Source organism: Eutrigla gurnardus (assembly GCF_963514095.1).
Source record: "Eutrigla gurnardus genome assembly, chromosome: 6".
NCBI lineage: Eukaryota > Metazoa > Chordata > Actinopteri > Perciformes > Triglidae > Eutrigla > Eutrigla gurnardus.
This window is the reverse complement of record NC_139920.1, coordinates 11039129-11053374: the sequence shown is the minus strand read 5'-3', so window position 1 is coordinate 11053374 and position 14246 is coordinate 11039129. Positions and strand designations below refer to the sequence as shown.

Genomic DNA, 14246 nt, shown 5'->3' with positions numbered 1-14246 from the left:
CCACACGCAGTACATCCCCAGAAAAGCTGTGCTCAATGCTCCGGGACATGGGAGCAATTTATATTTTTTTCATGAGATAATTCAAAGATAATTCCTTGTGATTCGATAGTAGACACCCAGATGTTCAGATTAGGACATGTGGAGGATTCCCCACTGCTACTGGGACTACTACAGGGTTTGGAGAGACAATGAAAAAAGGCCACAAGAAAATTGAAAACACAATTATGATTTTGGCTTAGACAAGTAATCAAGAATGTGATATTGATGCTTTTCAAGTACACTCTGATGCATCAAAGTAAATGTTCCTTGTTCACTGGTAAACTCTCTCACACGCATTTGGCTTGCACGGAAGAGCATTTACAGTAAACAAGGCAACAATATTTTACAATATTTTATTATAATTGGTTGTAAATTGGGTTGAACACCATAAAACATCAAATAAAGATTTACTTACACGCATTTTTTAAATCAATATTACAAAAAACATTTAAAAATATATCACAATAGGACAATATTCTTTATAAATAAAATAATTTAACCTATGTTACGCGTCATAACTGTGTTATGGTATATTACTGTACATACACTACAGACAAATGTCTGCAAATGTAAAACAAAAACATTTTGCAAGGGTTTTTTTACTTACAATATGATTGGAATATTTAATCTGGAGACATAATTTGGCAAAAACATTCAACAAGATATGATTCCAATGAAAATATATTAACAATAACATACAATTATTTGATTAATTATTAAAATGCCAATCATTTACGGACCCTAGCTTCTCCTGTGTGAAGATTTTCTGCTTTTCTCAACTGTAATATATTTTTTATATAGACAACTGAGACATCACTTTGGCCTCTAAGAAATTGTGATGGATTTTTTCACCATTTCACACACCTTTCATTTATGCTTTTTTTAATTTTGGGAAATGGTAATATTAGTTAGTTGCAGATCTACCAACTTGACCTTATTTAAGACTCAAGTCCTGTAATTACAATGTCCCAGGTTCAAATCAGGAAGCTGTGTTGCATGTCATACACACACCCCTCATTCTCTCACCATGTCCTGTCTGTCTCCACTCAGTGCTATCAAATAAGGGGAAGGAGGTAATGCAAACCTAAGACAAACATCCGGTCTGGATAATAAGAGTCTTAATAATATTACAAATAATGCACCAAAATGAATTGTCAGAGGTTTAAAAACAAGTCAGACAACACTCTGACCTTTGGCAAGCTTTATAATTCGACAACTTCAAAACAAGACAAACTCCCTCCCTGTGTAGCACCATGGATTTGGGACTCTATTGACCAGACCCGCCATATCATGAATATCTCATGAATAAGGCGTTGATGCCTTTGTGTGCAATCATGTGCTGCTCTTAACTGAAAGGTGACTAACATATGGCAGTGATTGGCAAGTGTGTGTGGAAGGGTGTAGATGTGTCCTGTGTGTGTGTGTGTGTGTGTGTAAGAGAGAGTGTGATGGGTTTAGCGGGCACAAAGGGACCCATTTAGACAGCTCATCCCCCCCCCCCACACACACACACACTAACACCATTTCACTCCATGCTCCCCAACATTACACAAACACCAGATTTCATCAAAGATCCCGACTCCTCTGAATGGACAGAGTGGGCCAAACATTGCCCAGCCTGAGATGACTGGTCTGATCACAGGCTGGGTGAAGCTGTGAACAATCCTCCACAGTGTTCGCTCACACCCAGGCTGCCATATGCCTCTAAGAAGTGGAAAGGGCAATGTAGCCAAATTGACCATAATATGTGTCAACTATATCAGATTTCGTATAAATGGATCATATTAAAATCAACTGTGCAGGTTCTGTTTAAAAACCACCATGTCTAGTCATGATTCTTCCACAATGAGTCAGCATCTCCTGTGCATGCAGAAAGTCTCAGCTTTCAGGGGAGCCTTTCGTGACAGAGGAAGAGGACAGGGTGATCAGATGTGTGCCTCTGGCTAACTATCCAACCATCATGATGTCTGCCCACAAGCTTTGTTATCTTTAGGGCTGTCTGTTTGTTTGTTTGTCAGTCTCGAGTGCTTTTCAGAGTTCGGCCCTAATGAAGTGAAGTCCCCAATTTCCCATATAAAACTCCTGGAATAATAAACAGAAATATGAAGTAGAGGCCTGCAAATGCAGGAAGATGTTTTCTGAGGATTAAGAGACTGGAGACAGGCGGCTTTGCCCAGTGACATGGCCAAACGGAGATATCTGATCCTTCATGAGCCAGGCTATAACACTGCTGCTTTACATAAAAAAACACATCACCAGCGTGAGAACCATCTTCACAGTCACATACCATCATGAACTGCACAAACACTGTTGCTGACGGACCACAAATCACCCTTTTATTTAGGCCTGCAACTCATTTTTAACGTATTCTGTGTCATTTATTATCTGTTGATTATTTTTTTATTATTGATTAATTGTTTATAGGGCTGAAAATAATCTGCCAATTACATTGTGGATGAATCATTAATTGTTGACAAATGCCAAACCAAATTTGCAGAACCAAAGCTGAAGTCTATAAACAGTTTGTTTTGTCTGGCCTTCAGTTCAGAACGCCCAAATATTCAATTTACTAACAAAGAATGAAACACACACAGACACAGACACACTATTTGTTACATTTGTGATAATGACACCAGTGACTTTTTGGCACTCAACGATTAACTGAGCATCAACATTCAGTTGTTGATTAATTTTCAGAAAAAATACTCAATAACTACGGGTTAAAAAAAATAGTAAAAAGTAGCCTGTAGAACTGATAGTAGAAAGTGACATCTTAAAAATCAGTGCAAAGGTTCAAAACGGAAAAAGGTATTCAATTTACAAAACAAAATAAAGAAAATACTCACATTTGAAAAGCTACCAGTAAATGTCAACAAATGAATGTTAAGAAATTGAGAACTATAGAGAACCATAATAAGTTATCAAAAGTGTTGTTGATTACTGCTCTGGAAATTGACTAATCACATAATCAATAGAGGGGTGCAGGGTTGACATATTTTTGTATGCCAAGCCCAGAGGTTAGCATCACACTGGTTCAACAAAAAGCCACTGAGATTTTTCCATTGGCTTCTGGAATATTGCAGAAAATAAGCTCCGCGGCAAACATATGTTTGTGATACTTACATGTTTTGTCCAGCAAGACAATCATCACAAATGAACACGACTTTTGTTATTCTTTAAAATAAATGCAATGACCAGAAGTAAAAAGCTAACGTTAGGCTACAAACAAACTACACCGTGGGCACAAGCATGACAACACGCAATGAGGCCCGAAAAGGCCGACTAGTTGGTGTGAGGATGTTTTGTAGACTCATTTAGCCACTTTATCACCTTTTTAAGACACTTAAAATGTTCAAAATTCACGGGAGAAATCAAGGAGGGACTCAATTTTAGATTAATAATAATTATAGATTAACAACAAACTAATTGTTTAAATAAACCTGACTCTTGCAAGGATCTACACCAAATATCTGATTCCATTATTATTGAGCTCGTCTCTTGGAGCTGTGACCTGTTTTCCCAGCCGAAGCACCTCCGCCTGTCTATCCAGGTCTGACTGGGTCGCAGAAACCATACTGTGAAACCAGTGGCCCAGCAAGCCTGTCAGCAGGGAGGAGACTACCAGGTGGGGCAGACTGCAGAGAGCAAACAAGTGAGAGAGAAGTGAAGGTTCGGCCTGACCTCCGTCACTCGATTCACCCCGAGGTCTACGGAGCAGCGGCACTGAGGAAAAGCCTCAAAAAACACAACCCACCACATTCCACCAAAACAAACAAGCAGGGCCACCCAAATTTTTCAATTAGAGCCCCAGGAGGGGGCAGGAAATGGATCAGTGTACCGTTGCCCCCGCCATCCCCCAGCCAAGCAGTGCTGACTTTGGGGAAGAGAAGGGAGATATACACAGACCTCTGTAGGCTCTCACTGAAAGGCTGAGGAATTGTTACCATGGATGTCGACACAAATGATGGAGGAGCTCAATGACAACTTATTCCTGCGACGTGGCGCCTGCCTGCAAACTACCCGTCAATCAATTACTCTCGTTCACTCTCTCATACAATCAATCAGTTGAACAAACACACACGGTAAGGTACTGTTTCCCCTGAATAAGCCTCTTTAACGAAAGTATGTCATAAAAACATTTGACAAAAGTACACAAGAGTAGAGATTACAGAGGCAAACGGACTGTTCGGTTTGAAAACACTTCACATAATGAGGCTCAGCTGAGAAATGTGTCTATATTACATCATGAAGGTTATAAATAAGTCAGTAATATATATATATATATATATATATATATCAAAAACAAGCAGCTTGAAAACATTTCCTTTAGTTGTGGAAGATTATAAAATGCATTTCACCATTTTCTGTAGACAAAACAATCAATCGATTGATCAAGAAAATAATCAGCAGATAGACTGAAAATGAAAATATGAATTACTTGCTAATGCATACAGGTATTTCAAAAATAGAGAAGAGAAGCAGCGACTACAACTGTGTAACTCTTGCAGATGTAGCAATTAACTGAAATCATAATAAGAGCCAGCTTAAAACACAGAAACTATAGAAATATTATAGTGGCTGTTTCCATAATTCCATATTTTCTGCTGAAGCCTCACACTGGCATGTAATACCATTTTGTATTACTTATGAAGATAAGCACGCTGTGTGTGGGGAAAGAGGGGACATATCTTACACTGAAAAGATAGCGTAATCATTTCTGAAGTGGAGGGCTTGCAAAACAAACCAACACATTTGATAAACAAATAACTTTCAGTAAGGATTATTTATCCTCACGACACTGCTCCTGAGCATGATCGTAGCAGTGAGACAAGGTTTTCTTTTGCTCATTCTATATACATGAAATGTTTTCCAAGTATAAGAAAGGTGTTAAGTCCAACACATTCACTTTGTTTTTAATAGAGCCATTAGGCAATCATTATTTCTGTGTTAAAAGGCAGTTATTGAATCTAATTTCATTGTAATATATTATGTAATATATTGCAGAAGTTGGGAGAGAAACCATGCCACCTGGCAATGAGTAATCACTGCTGGGTCCCTCTTACATCCAACACTCCAGTCCTAAACTGATTTGTGCCGTTTCAATGAATAACAAGCAGACTATTGTAATTGCTCCGTCAGTAAATTGAAGAACATGCAGCACAAGTGGGAGTGACGTGGAGATCGTCAGCTCCTACAAATACCTGGCCGTGATGCGTGATCCAACATTGAGGCATGAGCCACCTCTACTACCTGAGGAAGCCATGCTCCACATGTTACTATCCTACATGCTGTGGTGTGCTGGGGTGCAGGCATCAAGGGAAAAGGTGCCTGAACAAAGTGATCAGGAAGGCTGGAGCACTGGGCATCAAGCTCCACACTCTGGAGGAGCTGGTGGAGGACAGAATAATGTCCAAACTGGGGGCTAAGATGGACAACACCTTCCACCCCCCAAAATACTACACACTCATAAAAGTAGCCTACATTCAGCAACAATCTAATCCAACCCTGCTAAGTGAAACAGGAGGTAATTCCTGCCTACAGTTCCTGTACCCCTGCCAGGCTGGAGGCTGATGCTCTGGATTTATACAGTACCTGACTGCATTTGTTACCTTGTTTTTGCCCCTTGTCACCATCCTATATACTAAAATGTTACCTTATCGATATACAGTTCAAACTGTATTCAACGTTATTGTATTTTTTTCACCTTTTCTTCAAACAGTAACTGTGTTATTTGTAATGCTGCTACGAGAATTGACTTTCCTTTCAGAAATCAATTAATCAATCAATCTATCTATCTAATTTGCGAAATAAAGCAGTTATGACAGCAGTGAGCACAGCTAAATAAGACAACAAGCCGACATTTCTAGAAGCCGTTAACGGCTACCAGAAAGAAGAATTGAGACAACACAACATCAGCTTTAAGGTCTCAGACATGTTGATGGAGTACGGTTCAGCTAACCATATTGCCGTTAACACGGCGACAGACATGTCTAACAGCTGCATCTATCCGCTGTTTCTGCTATCATAGACGCCCGGTACAACATACTGAACAACGCGTCAGTGATTTTAGAGTACGAGAAGAGTACGATACATTTTAGAGTAAGAGAAATCAGCCTTGTTGACACATCGTTAGCTTAGGCGTCCTTGTTCGCTAGCAAGCTATTCGTCATGTCGGAAGTGTTAGCAGCGGCTGTCAATTGTGTTCGTCGTAGCCTTACAAACCGCTTAATATATCACCTTTCCTACCACAGTGGCTTTTGACTCTACCCCGGGCATTTAGGAGAAATATATTAGGAAAAAGGCAACTTACAGTTTACAACGGTTGGACTGCAGCGTCCGTTTCCTGTATCCTGCGACTTCTTCCGGCTTTCCGTTCTCAACCACAGCCTTCAAAATAAAAGAGAAATAAATTAAAAGAAAATATCTAATATTTATTAAGACACATTCTATATCTACTGTAAAATACTATGACAGTATAGCTCCATTAACGTTTTGTTGGCATACTCTATGTCTCACCTTTATTCATGAATCTATATGACTTAGAATACATTTCTGAAAGGAAAAATAAATAATGATACAGTAAGAAAAAGCTTAAACATTGCTTTATTTCCCCCCATTCTCTTCATTAAATTATCTGCAGTATACAGCTCAGCAGTGGTAGGAAGTTTCTAAATACATTTACCTAACTATGTATGTTGGTACAGTTTTGTGATTATTTCCATTTTAATGTTGCATTATACTTTGATTCAACTCCATTCCGGTCGCAAAAAAACACATTCATCAGACGGTTGTAATTGATGATGAAGATGATCTGTTGTCATAGATTAAACTACCCAACAGTGAAAACATTTAGCAGTTAATATTAGCACCTTAATGAGCAACATTAAAATGTCAATTAATTATTGTGCACCAACAATAATAATACAAAAGTCAAATATATTTTAGAATAGAACACATTGAAAATCTGCATAATGAGCACTTTTGACATTGAAAGTGCATTTTGCTGATATTACTTCTTCTGCATGTTTCTTTAGGTGACATTTTGAAAGCTGTACTTTAACTGATAGTGTGTTTTTACACTGTATTAAAGACATCCTGTTACCTAATACTAACTACCTGGACAGACTTATCCGTGATCTGGTTGAATTTTCCAATATTCTATTTATTTATTTTTTTTAATTTGCCTTTGACTTCACACTAACTTTTGGTGAGATGTTGGTTCTGCAACTCTGTCCTGAAGGCCCTTTTCAAGAAGTAATGAATTTAATGATGCGCTGTAACAACATCTAATGATGGGTTTGATCTATGGGTCATCTGGTTTGTGCTCAGAGTGGATGTAAGATTAAATGCAGCAGAAACAGTGTTATTAGTCCGCTTGTTCCTCTGAAGTGTTGGATGTCCTTTGTGTGAGAATTCTGAGGCCCAGTGGGAGCTTTGCTTCTTTCCTCGTCTCTCTTTTCACGGTGCATCACTGAGGTATTTCCACTTGTTCTGGGAAAGGCGCAGCATCATTAGAAATGCAACAGAGACCACCCAGGCACACACTAGAACACTGATACCATTACATTTATCTCACCAAATTGTGCAGGGCAGAAAGAATTTCTGTGATAAGGCAAGGCCCAATCCCCGGGGAAACCATATTGTCCAATTAGACGGGGTAATCTGATAATTGAGGGATCAAACTGTGACTTGGGAGTTTGCACAGATGCTGATGCAACACAGGGGCTGTTTGTCTTTATAAACATCAACTTACAGCGATGACGGTGGAAGAGTTTGATCTTAGTCTCAGTGGTCCAACCGTTGCCACTGTCTAAGAACACCAGTCGCATATTACACATGGTGAATCTACAAATCAGTGGGTCATTTGACACATTATCAGGTTTTGATTCAAATGCAATGGAACCATTTAAGGAGCATATTAAATATATAGTATTGATATTTATATAAGCTTTATTTAAATACCAAGGCCATTTTACAATACAGCAAGAACCATTTATGTAGAGATTTGTTATTTGTTAAAGGAATATTTTAAGTTAGTTTGTTGTTATCTGTTGTTATTGCTATTTATATGTATTTCTACATTTGATATCTATTTATATCTATTTTTTATTTTAATTTGTACAAAATCCAGTGTCAAACAAGTTGTGGTTTCCCTTGGGGTGATATGATAATTGTTTTTCCAGGTTTCCAATCTTTAAGCTCAGCTATAAGCTGAGTGGCTGTTGGTTGTAGCCTCATAATTAATAGACAGATATGAGAGTGGTATCTTGGCAAGAATGCATATAGAGCTGTATATTAGCACAAAATGTCAAACCTTTTCTTTAAACAACTAGACTAACAACATCCCCATTTAGTGAGGAACACATGATTGCATGTTGTGTTTTTAAATAGCACAGGCTTTCTGAGCAGGTGTCCCAGGTGTGATCCTGAGGAAGACTACTGGTGCCTTGATCCTTGCTGTGACCCCCCAACCCTCTGCAATCCACATCCCGTAATGGCACATGCTGCGCTGGCACCATTGCTCATCCCTGAACCCTATTGTTCATTGTTTGTCCTCTTCAGTTTTTTCCCATGGGCCCCTGGCCAGTGAGAGGAAAAGGTCACTGTAAATATCGCACTGAAATCCTCCCTCCCTCCCATAGAGCTCCTGAAGATGGAACAGGCGACCAGTGGGTGAGCACTTCCTTCCTGCGCAGGGCATTTCAACTGTAAGACATCAAACAAGTATGAATCCCTCAAAGTCAAAGATCGCTGCAGTGAGATCATATGCTCAGTGTTGATATTACAATAACCTGCGGAGGTCTCGGCTCTTTGTGAAGAGCATCAGATAGCATAATATCTGCATACGTGCCTCCGTGTGCCTGCAACATGAAAACTGGACTGCACACATGAAATACGTATGTTTTCTCTCATTATAAGAATCGTATCCCATAGCTTTGTTTAGTCTCTGTAACTGTAAAATTAACAATAATATCTTATAATGACAAAGCATGAATCCAATCCCTGACTGTGTTTTACTTTCATAAAATACACAAAATATGTATTCCAAGGAAAATTAAGAGGGGCTTAGCAACCCCTGACCCATGTGTGGCTAATCATTAGCCCATAGTACTGCTGTTAATATAAGGCAGGGATCATTAAATAAAGCCCTGATATTTTGGTTTGTTTTGCTTGTGATTGGCGCTCCATCTCCCGCTCCTCCCCTTTTCCCGGAGGAGTCCAGTTCCCTGGGCTCACATTTTGGGCTCCGGAAATTCAGGCCTGTGCCAGGCTTAGCTTGGAAAAGCATCCCGATTTACACAATGGAAGGGGAACAGAGAGCCTTTCTGTCTCAGTGTTGACATATTGCTTGACACAGTGGCTCGATAACACGACCAATAAGTTTTAATATAAATTTTACAACAAGGTGGAGAAAAATAATCCGATGACCTTAACATTTAGTTCAACAAAATTTTAAAAATGTTATCTCACTGACCTCTGATAGTGTCTTGCCATGTAGATGCTTGTCATTTTGGTGTCATTAGAACATCCACCACCACTGGTGGCTCTATGAGCTATTTCTTCAAGTACTTTCAGTGTAAACCATTCATTGGGAGGTCCGTGGACCAGGATCATGGCAAGTATCAATGAAGACACAAGATGCATGTTCTAGGTATTACTGTATCTCTGGAATATGCTTATATGCGGAATAGGCTTTAACCACCTGAGAAGAAGTCACTATTCTACAATTACAGAGTGCACACAGAGAAGTAGTGACGAACCCACAAGACGTATCTCCTAACAGTGCAGTTCCCCTCAACTTTACAGTCTTTTGGGATCTTTCAGCTCATTGTTTTGGTTTCACGTGCAGCAACTTTCGTTAAGTCTTCAGTAAGTTTCACTCCTCTCATTGTTGGTGAACCATGAATTTATACTACTCACTCCTGATACACCCTTCAGGAATTTGTGGAGACCAAAATTAACAGAAGAACACAAACACAACTTTAAATGAATGCTAGTGCTGCTCTGTGTCTCGTGCGACCAAATTTAATCAATTCATTAAAAAGAAAATATAAAAAGTTTGCAAAGTGATTTTGTATTTCTCTGCCAATGACAGTATATCCTGACATATGTAGATCTATATACGCATCTATTATGTGAGGAGATTGCATGAGTTATTAGAGACAATATAGTCTAACAGTTAGATGAATATGTCAAATGTGAATGTGTGAATGATGACACTTTGATGACCAGTCAAATATTTATTTGGGGAATTTGGACTCGGTTTTATGACCTCAGAAGTTTTATAACGTTTTTAAATCCTTGTTATGGCCCCACTGTGGACTGTGTGCAGTAACACAGCTAAATATGTACTTTTTGGGGGGTGAACTGACCCTTTAAGTATTAAGCCACAGGGAGATTGCAGAAATCCCATAGTTAAGTGTAAGAATCCAGGGGAAAAGAGTGGGTGTGAGAGGGTATAAAGGGGCATTTTCCCAAATATGTCCAGGCGTTTACCACCCAGGTTAACATAACATGTTCCTTGCCTTCTCATAACACCACTCCTTCGGCCCCCCAGACAACAGGCTACTGTGTCTCAGGAGGCACAGACAGGATCGGCCCTGAGAACTGGGAGCACTCCCTGGGAAAAGTCCAGACAGTATGAAACTTCACAAGGCCGCTGAAAACGTGAAGTAGAGCCAGAGGGACTTCCTCTGACATATCGTCATTTCGTCTTCCAATATGTCATTGTGGAGTACTGCCTCATATGTTACTGTCCATCCCTCCTCCAATGGAGAGCAGAACTTTGAGAGGAAACAGCTTTCAACCACAGAGGCCAGCAGCTGAAGCCGTCCATTCATGCTGCGGTGTGCGCTCCGTTTCTGATGAGATGTGACAGGTCAGAGTGTGTTCATAATTGTTTGTGTTTATAAACAGGTGGACCTGGTTACAGCATGAGGGTCATTTGCATGCTGGATGTGCACGGGCCAATTGCAATCAAGAGGAGAGCATAATAACATCAAGCACGGACCGGGGCTGATGTTATACGCTGAGCCTCTGTTTTCTGTCGTCATTGGTCTGATGTTGCCATATGTTAACTCGTATATCCTTTTTTGAGACATTCCATACAGCACTTAATTTAATTCACCATAGTAACAACTATCTGCAAGGATAATAAACAATGTTTCCCTCATACAACACACATTTTTATTTTAGTTAAATGGAAATCAAATGCTGACAGATGGAGAAAGATGAGTGAAGGGTTTTCAATAAAATGTTGTGAGGGGCGAAGACATGATAGAAACTTAGAGTAAAACATATAGTACAGTTGAGATGGAAAAATAAGCAACCTACTCCAAAAATGAAGGGATAGAAGAGACACCAGAGATTCAGAAAATCACATGACACAAACTTAAACAATATCTTATTTTCCACTGTGTGAAAGGAAGAGAGGTTCTTAAGTTGAGTGAGCCCTCTAAAGCCACACATGGGTTTTCTATCCCACAGATCAGCCTGTAAGGATTGAACATGCTCAGAGAGAACTCAATGGGCTTCGGTGAATATTAACTGGACTTAATGTGCAGCACATTGGCCCACAAATGATTTAATAATATGTCTTCATTTCCTTTGTTAAATCAATGATGTTAAGGATTCAGAGCTTGGCGGGCAGCCTCACTGTGTCCTCAGTTTTCCCTCTTTTTGTGCAGTCCAAATATTAAAAAGTAAAAAACATTTGTGGGTAGAGCCCAGAAGGGGGCGCCCAAGAATGTAATTTATGAACTTGGCCTTTTCCTCTGTGGAGCGGGGCTAAAGCAAATGAGACAGACAGAGAAACTTTTTATTTTCATGACAAAAGGTGAATGACAAAATATAACACCTCACAGCACAACAGCAGCAGCACAGCATCTCCCCGAAATAACCGTTTTGCTTTGTTGTCAATATTATCTTGATTTATTTCAAGAACGATTTGATGAAAGAACTTAAATATGAAATAAATATATATAATATATAAAAACAATACACATTTGACAAGATGTACACATTTCAGTATTTTGAGACCTAATTTTCAGCATTTAATAATAACAACACCAACAATAATAATAATAATAATAATAATAATAATGATAATAACAATAACATCAAGATAAAGTGTATAGGATGAATTGTATGAAGTAAAATAAATGGAAAAAAATAATATAGAGATACATTAATACATTTTGTTACATGTGATGTAATGGAAAAGCTACTGCATAACAGGAGTTAGTGACGTAACCAGACAGGTTACAGTGTAGGAAGTGTATACTATATATGTATGTTTATAGGAGGTGCCTATATTTTGGTCTCAGTATCCATTCACATTTTAAATGGTGTGTATGAAGAGCTGAATCTTTGCCCGCATCAAACAGAAGCTACAGGTGCAATCAAATCATGGGCCTTTAAATCAGCAAAAAACATAGGATTAGAGACCTTAAGGGCATAAATGTATACAGTTAAGAGTATATGTATGTTTACAAATACTGTATGTGTATGAATTACAGAGAGTGTGTGTGTGTGTGTGTGGGGGGGGGGGGGGGGGGGGTATGGGGCAGAGAGGCTGTTTGTAGTGAAAACAGTGAGAAAGAAGACAGAGAGGAAACTAAACACAGGCTGCTCTTTGAAGTACAGAGCAGGGTAACGCTATTGTGAGCCGGTTATTTAACCAACACAAGTACAAGTCATATGTTACCCTAGGACATATCTGATCATCTGCACATCTGATCATAATATGTGATATATGCTACCATATTGTATAAATAGTGCAGATTCCAGTTAATATATCAAAGAGGCTATAAATTGTAGTATTAATGGGCTGGAGGCGGCGAGAGGTTTCCCGAGCTAAGTGGATGAGGTAGTGTGGCGTACAGGAAGGGAAGTAGCATGTGTGTGGTTCAGTGGGAGGCGGCGGAGGGGATGTAAGGAGAACTATAGGATTGTGTATGTTGGAGAGGTGCGGAGTGCGCAGCAGTGCAAATTGAGGTCAGTTTCAGCCGAGTAGCCTTTTAGCTTTGATCCCTCAGCTGAACTGGATGAAAGACATCCTGCTTCACTCGCCAAGGAGGGAGGAAGGGGAGGCGAGCTGGGGGAGGACCCCGCTTCTCTACCTGACAAATATGGCTTGATGCAGCACAAACTGTTTCCTCTATTACACGGATAATCTTTTATTTTCATCAGCCTCGCCTCTCCTCTGCCTCACTTGCGTCCTCACGCACACCTTTCTCCCTTCCCTCTTTCCTGCTAATATAAATCCCGATGGGCTTTATCAATGCTTTGTCTCTCTATCTGTTCTTCCCTGACGCCCTCTCCTCTGTAGTCTTCCTTTACAGTGCATTCAAAATCTGAACTTTGATCCTCCCACGACCTGTCAGACAGCAGACCCGAGGCCTGGAGCCATCCGCCGCTCGCGTGTGTGTGTGTGTGTGTGTGTGTGTGTGTGTGTGTGTGTGTGTGTGTGTGTGCACTCCGCATCCGAGTTCATGTCAATCACTGTGCGTGGGATCAGAAAATAATTACTTAATGAGATTACGATGTTTGGACATGAATCACCGTGTCACTAACCGTGTCTTAACGTTGTACGAGAACACCGCGTGGATGCAGACCAGCACCTTCCAGTGTGGTTTGTGGTTTTAAGCATCGCATCTCTCGGCTACGATGACATTGTAATCACCAGATCCATTCTGAGACCAGGCGACAGTCAGACGATCAAACTAGTTGTAGTCATTTTTGACCCAAACTTCAGCAGAGACAACACACGCAAAGCCAAAATGCTGAAGCATTATGTAAGACTTTCACCCCGATACAGCACTAGAGCCCTCATAGCAGACTGTAAATCTCCCTGGGATTCATAGTCAGGGCCTTGACACTGTGTGGTGGTGTGGGTGCAAAGCTGAAGCAAAGCGGCACAGGTTGTAATGACAGCACAGACACGAAACAGGTAACGTGGTTTACATATATTAAAAAAACGGACGAGAGGAAAGCCTGCCAAATTAAATCATTGGACAATAGCTGAGAGGTGGAGCCCCAGAGTGGACGGTCTTTTGTGTGCCATCTTTTTCTTTTACACAGTTGTTTAAGGCCTATCTGAGTGCACAACTTCGTTGTAGTGATGCTGCCGTTTTCTCCGAAATCAAAGATGTTCTCTGGAGAACAGAATTCAAGTTTACATGCAAATGTATCTCACCAAAAGTGCA

The 14246-nt window shown here is 39.9% G+C and overlaps 1 protein-coding gene across 1 annotated transcript in view; it reads right to left on the bottom strand.

Moving 5' to 3' along the window:
- Positions 1–6419, bottom strand: part of exoc2 (exocyst complex component 2) — a 45646-nt gene extending 39227 nt beyond the window's left edge. The window contains exon 1 of the mRNA XM_084011730.1: positions 6350–6419. The gene's annotated coding sequence lies outside the window, so the exon portion shown is untranslated. The remainder of the gene's footprint in view (positions 1–6349) is intronic.
- Positions 6420–14246: the final 7827 nt, after the last annotated feature.